Source organism: Arachis hypogaea, chromosome 19, assembly GCF_003086295.3.
Source record: "Arachis hypogaea cultivar Tifrunner chromosome 19, arahy.Tifrunner.gnm2.J5K5, whole genome shotgun sequence".
Lineage (NCBI taxonomy): Eukaryota > Viridiplantae > Streptophyta > Magnoliopsida > Fabales > Fabaceae > Arachis > Arachis hypogaea.
This window is the reverse complement of record NC_092054.1, coordinates 95,262,757-95,268,328: the sequence shown is the minus strand read 5'-3', so window position 1 is coordinate 95,268,328 and position 5,572 is coordinate 95,262,757. Positions and strand designations below refer to the sequence as shown.

The 5,572-nt window shown below is 36.4% G+C and overlaps 1 long non-coding RNA gene across 1 annotated transcript; it reads left to right on the top strand.

Annotated features, from left to right (window-relative positions):
• The first annotated feature begins 5,026 nt into the window (after positions 1-5,026).
• Positions 5,027-5,344, top strand: LOC112777407 (uncharacterized). The gene is made up of 2 exons (XR_003190414.2): positions 5,027-5,081; positions 5,179-5,344. It is a non-coding gene; the product is annotated as an uncharacterized lncRNA (long non-coding RNA).
• The last annotated feature ends 228 nt before the right edge of the window (positions 5,345-5,572 follow it).

Below are 5,572 nucleotides of genomic sequence, written 5' to 3'. Positions count from 1 at the left end.
CAAAACCACTTTGGAATCAAGAGAAGTTCTTAACTAAAGAACATTAAGACCATTATTACAAAATAATGGGTCTAAGATCAGTGATCCCGGAAGTTAGATTCGATCTGAAAGAAGACGAATATCCGGAGATCCAGGAGCAAATCCGAATCAGGAACTGGGAGATCCTAGCCAATCCTAAAATGAAAGTGGGAAGGAATATGGTCCAGGAGTTCTATGCTAATATGTGGCATACAGACAAGCAAAGACTATCTGGATATGCTATCTATGACTATTGGACCTTGGTCAAAGGAAAGATTGTTCATACCCACCCTGACAAGATCAGGGAGATCTTAAAGCTACCTCAGCTGAAAGATGATCCAGACTCCTTCAATAGGAGAATAATGAGAACAGACAAGGGTCTGGATAAGATTCTAGAGGATATATGCATCCCTGGAGCCAGGTGAACCACCAGCACGAAGGGTGTCCCAAATCAACTCAAAAGAGAAGATCTCAAACCAGTCGCCAGAGGATGGATGGACTTCATTGGGCATTCTCTGCTGCCCACTAGCAACCGTTCTGAAGTCACTATTAGAAGAGCAGTGATGATCCATTGCATCATGATGGGAAAAGAAGTGGAAGTTCATCAACTGGTTTCAACTGAATTCTACAAAATTGCAAACAAAAATTCCAAAGATGCCAGGTTGGCTTATCCAAGCTTAATTTCTATGCTCTGCAAGGACGCTGTAGTAAGGATGGGAATAACTGAGTATATCTCAGTTGAGCGGCCAATCACCAAAGCATCAATGGAAAAACAACAATCACAGGATGACCCCATCAAGAAGAGAACACAGGAAATTCTCCCAGAAATCCCTCAATCTGAATACTGGGAGTATCTTGAAACATCTATTACCAAGATGCAAGAAGCTATGGAACAAATACAGAAAGAACAGAAGGAACAAAGTAGCATTCTTTGCTATTTGCTTAAAGAACAGAAGGAGCAAGGGCATGATTTAAGGGAATTGAAGCGCCAGAAATTATCTCTTGAAGGACCAAGCACCCCGCAGATTAGAGGAACATCACTTCCCAGAACAAAGGTTGTTAAATTTCAATCTTAGCCTTAACTCTGTGATAACTGTTTTTATTTTAGTTGTACCTTATAAGTCATATAGTAGTAATTAGTATCTATATTTTTGATTTTATCCCCAATTAAGCTATAATTTAATTTTATCATCATCATTAAACATGAATAAAATAGAAGAATCTCTTTAGAATAAGAGGCAATATTTTTTCAAGTTTTTAATAAGATAAATTCTAATTATTTATATGTGGTGGCAATGCTTTTTGTCTTCTGAATGAATGCTTGAACAGTGCATATGTCTTTTGAATTTGATGTTTAAGACTGTTAAATATGTTGGCTCTTGAAAGAATGATGAACATGAGACATGTTATTGATAATCTGAAAAATCATAAAAATGATTCTTGAAGCAAGAAAAAGTAGTGAATACAAAAGCTTGCAGAAAAAAAATATATAGAGAAAGAAAAAGAAAAAGCAAGCAGAAAAAGCCAAAGCTCTTAAAACCAAAAGGCAAGAGCAAAAAGCCAATAGCCTTTAAAACCAAAAGGCAAGGGTAATAAAAAGGACCCCAAGGTTTTGAGCATCAGTGGATAGGAGGGCCTAAAGGAATAAAATCCCGGCCTAAGCGGCTAAACCAAGCTGTCCCTAACCATGTGCTTATGGCGTGAAGGTGTCAAGTGAAAACTTGAGACTGAGCGGTTAAAGTCAAGGTCCAAAGCAAAAAGAAGAGTGTGCTTAAGAACACTGGACACCTCTAATTGGGGACTTTAGCAAAGCTGAGTCACAATCTGAAAAGGTTCACCCAATTATGTGTCTGTGGCATTTATGTATCCGGTGGTAATACTGGAAAACAAAGTGCTTAGGGCCATGGCCAAGAGTCATAAAGTAGCTGTGTTCAAGAATCAACATATTGAACTAGGAGAATTAATATCACTATCTGAATTCTGAGTTCCTATAGATGCCAATCACTCTGAGCTTCAATGGATAAAATGAGATGCCAAAACTGTTCAGAAGCAAAAAGCTACTAGTCCCACTCATCTAATTAGAATCTGAGCTTCACTCAAAAACTCTGAGATATTATTGCTTCTTAAAATTATTTGCATTCTATTTTATTTATCTAGTCGCTTGAGGACAAGCAACAGTTTAAGTTTGGTGTAGTGATGAGCGGATATTTTATACGCTTTTTGGGGTTAATTTCATATAGTTTTTAGTGTGTTTTAGTTAGTTTTTAGTTTATTTTCAGTAGTATCTAGGCAAAATTCATATTTCTGGACTTTACTATGAGTTTGTGTGTTTTTCTGTGATTTCAGGTATTTTCTGGCTGAAATTGAGGGAGCTGAGCAAAAATCTGATTCAGGCTGAAAAAGGACTGCTGATGCTGTTGGATTCTGACCTCCCTGCACTCAAAGTAAATTTTCTGGAGCTACAGAACTCCAAATGGCGCACTTCTAATTGCGTTGGAAAGTAGACATCCAGGGCTTTCCATAAATATATAATAGTCCATAATTTGCTCAAGGATAGATGATGTAAACTGGCGTTCAACGCTAGTTCCATGTTGCTGTCTGGTGTCCAGCGCCAGAAACAAGTTACAAATTGGAGTTCAACGCCAGAAAAGGATCCAAAGCTGGCGTTGAACGCCCAAAACAGCCCTATGCACGTGATCAGCTTAAGTCTCAGCCCCAGCACACACCAAGTGGGCCCCAGAAGTAGATTTCTGCACCATCTATCATAGTTTGTTCATTTTCTGTAAACCTAGGTTACTAGTTTAGTATTTAAACAACTTTTAGAGGTTTATTTCGCATCTCATGACATTTTAGATCTAAACTTTGTACCTTTTGACGGCATGAGTCTCTAAACTCCATTATTGGAGGTGAGGATCTCTGCTGTGTCTCGATGATTTAATGCAAGTATTTCTGTTTTCCATTCAAACATGCGTGTTCCTATCTAAGATATCCATTCGCACTTCAATATGAATGTGATGAACGTGACAATCATCATCATTCCTCCACGAACGCGTGCCTGACAACCACTTACGTTCCACCGTAGAATGAATGAATATCTCTTAGATCTCTTAATTAGAATCTTCGTGGTATAAGCTAGATGATGGCAGCATTCAAGAGAATCCGAAAAGTCTAAATCTTGTCTGTGGTATTCCGAGTAGGATTCAGGGATTGAATGACTGTGACGAGCTTCAAACTCACGAGTGCTGGGCATAGTGACAAATGCAAAAGGATAGTAAATTCTATTCCGGTACGATTGAGAACCTGCAGATGATTAGTCGTGCGGTGACAGCGCATCTGGACCCTTTTCACTGGAAGGATGGATGGTAGCCATTGACAACGGTGATCCACCAACACACAGCTTGCCATAGGAGGACGTGCGTGCGTGAATCAAAAAACAGAGGAAAGTAAAATTTCAGAAGACAAAGCATCTCCAAAACTCCAACATATTCTCCATCATTGCATACCAAGTATTTATTTTATATTCCCTTGTTCATTTGCAAGTCAACTGATAATTATAATTGGCCTCCTAATTGAGATTTACAAGATAACCAGAGATTGCTTCAAACCAACAATCTTCGTGGGATTCGACCCTTACTCACGTAAGGTATTACTTGGACGACCCAGTGCACTTGCTGGTTAGTGGTACGAATTGTGAAAAGTGTGATTCATAATTCGTGCACCATACGGCTACGCTTTTTGGGCTACGGCTACGCTTTTTGGGATGATTCCTATTCGGCCGTTGCCTATTCTCAAAGGCTACGCTTTTCTGCACCAAGGGCTATGCTTTTGGAGTTTGAGAATAGGGTACGCTTTTCAAGTGATGCTGCCCAGGACCAAAGGCTACGCTTTTTAGCTTCCATTTTTACCAGAATAGGCTACGCTTTTCAGTGCCACTGCATCACTTGTAAAGCGTAGTCACATTGTATATCATGACTACCTTTTATAAGTGTAGCCTTAGGTCCCTCTTTTTTTTTTTGTATACTATAGCTACTGTATATAAGTGTAGCCTTAGATCCCTCATTGTTTTTTTTTTTATTTTCTGTATATATATATATATATATATATATATATATATATATATATATATATATATATATATATATATATATATATATATATTAATAATTTTTTTCTAAAACCTAATATTTAATAATATAACTATATAATCCTATATTTTAATTAAATTAGTGAAATATTATAAAATAAAAATATTTCTCCATCCAAAAAACCTACTTTTTTTTTTTACCGAGAAAAATATTTTTTCATAATTGAAAAACTTTTATAAAGTAATCAGAAAAACAGGAAATAGTTGCCACAGAAAACAATGCATGTCTTGTATACAACAATCACAGTTATCTGCAATCTGCATGTACCATCTTTAGCCTACAGCTTCTAAAGTTTACAGGTTGTTGTAAGATAGAAAACCTGAACATTTAAACAAAATGAAAATTTACATTCCAATGTAAAAAAAATGAAAAAAAAAAAAGTCATTTTGGTATAAATCAAATTCCCCCATTACAAATGACCATTCCCCTTGTGCACAACAGTGGTTCTTTCATAACCAAATGACATCAACAAAAACGGGGGCCTTGCTTGCTTATCTGCATTCCATGGCATATATGAAAATATCTGTTATGGTTACTAAGGAAAACATTCAGCTTCACAATAAGTTGCACCATCAAATATCTAGCTGATCAAGATCAATCGTGTTTGCGCAATTTCTTATCAGATCCTTCCGAACATTCACCTATTAAAAGCAAAAATTGTTTAAAAAGAAAAACAAGAAAGATTACGATAATACAAGTTTATTGGTGATTCAACTATGGAAACTGATTCTCTTAAAATTTTACATGACTTTGTTCCTTGTGATCTGTCATCTCTCTACTGATTTAAAAGGTGGAATCCAAACAATACATGAGATATCCATATGAAATAGTAAATAAAATCTAAGAGTAGTCAATCAGGTACCATATCAGAGATTCATACCAGCAGCATATCCCTATTACGGAGCAGCATTTTCAATGGTAAGTATCTTCCTCTCATTCTCATACATTGCTATAAATTTGCCAATTTTGACTAGTTGGCACCTAATGTAATGGTAACTATTTGATTGTGACGCAGATGGCAGGTTTCTTCATCTTCACTACTGTTCATCTATACCACAAGTAGTTGTAAACCCTTTGATCCAAGATAATGTAGTATGTAGCACCATAACGATTGGATTTGAATGCTGAGATTGAAAATTTTGACTAGGATATAAAATGCAAATTTCTAATTTATTATAGAAGTGATTCCAAACCAGCTAACATGCTCTTATCCATGATTCATCCAGGGATTTTGGAGAAGAAATTCAAACCCAAGGAACGAAATTGAAACCAGTTAACTAATAATAATATAGGATGAAACTAAAGACCAAAAAGAAATAGAAAGCAAACAAAACTTAACTAAAGATGAAGCAGAAATTTGTGCAGAAGATGAAGCTAAAGACCTTGTAGTTCTTCTAGGAATTTGTGCA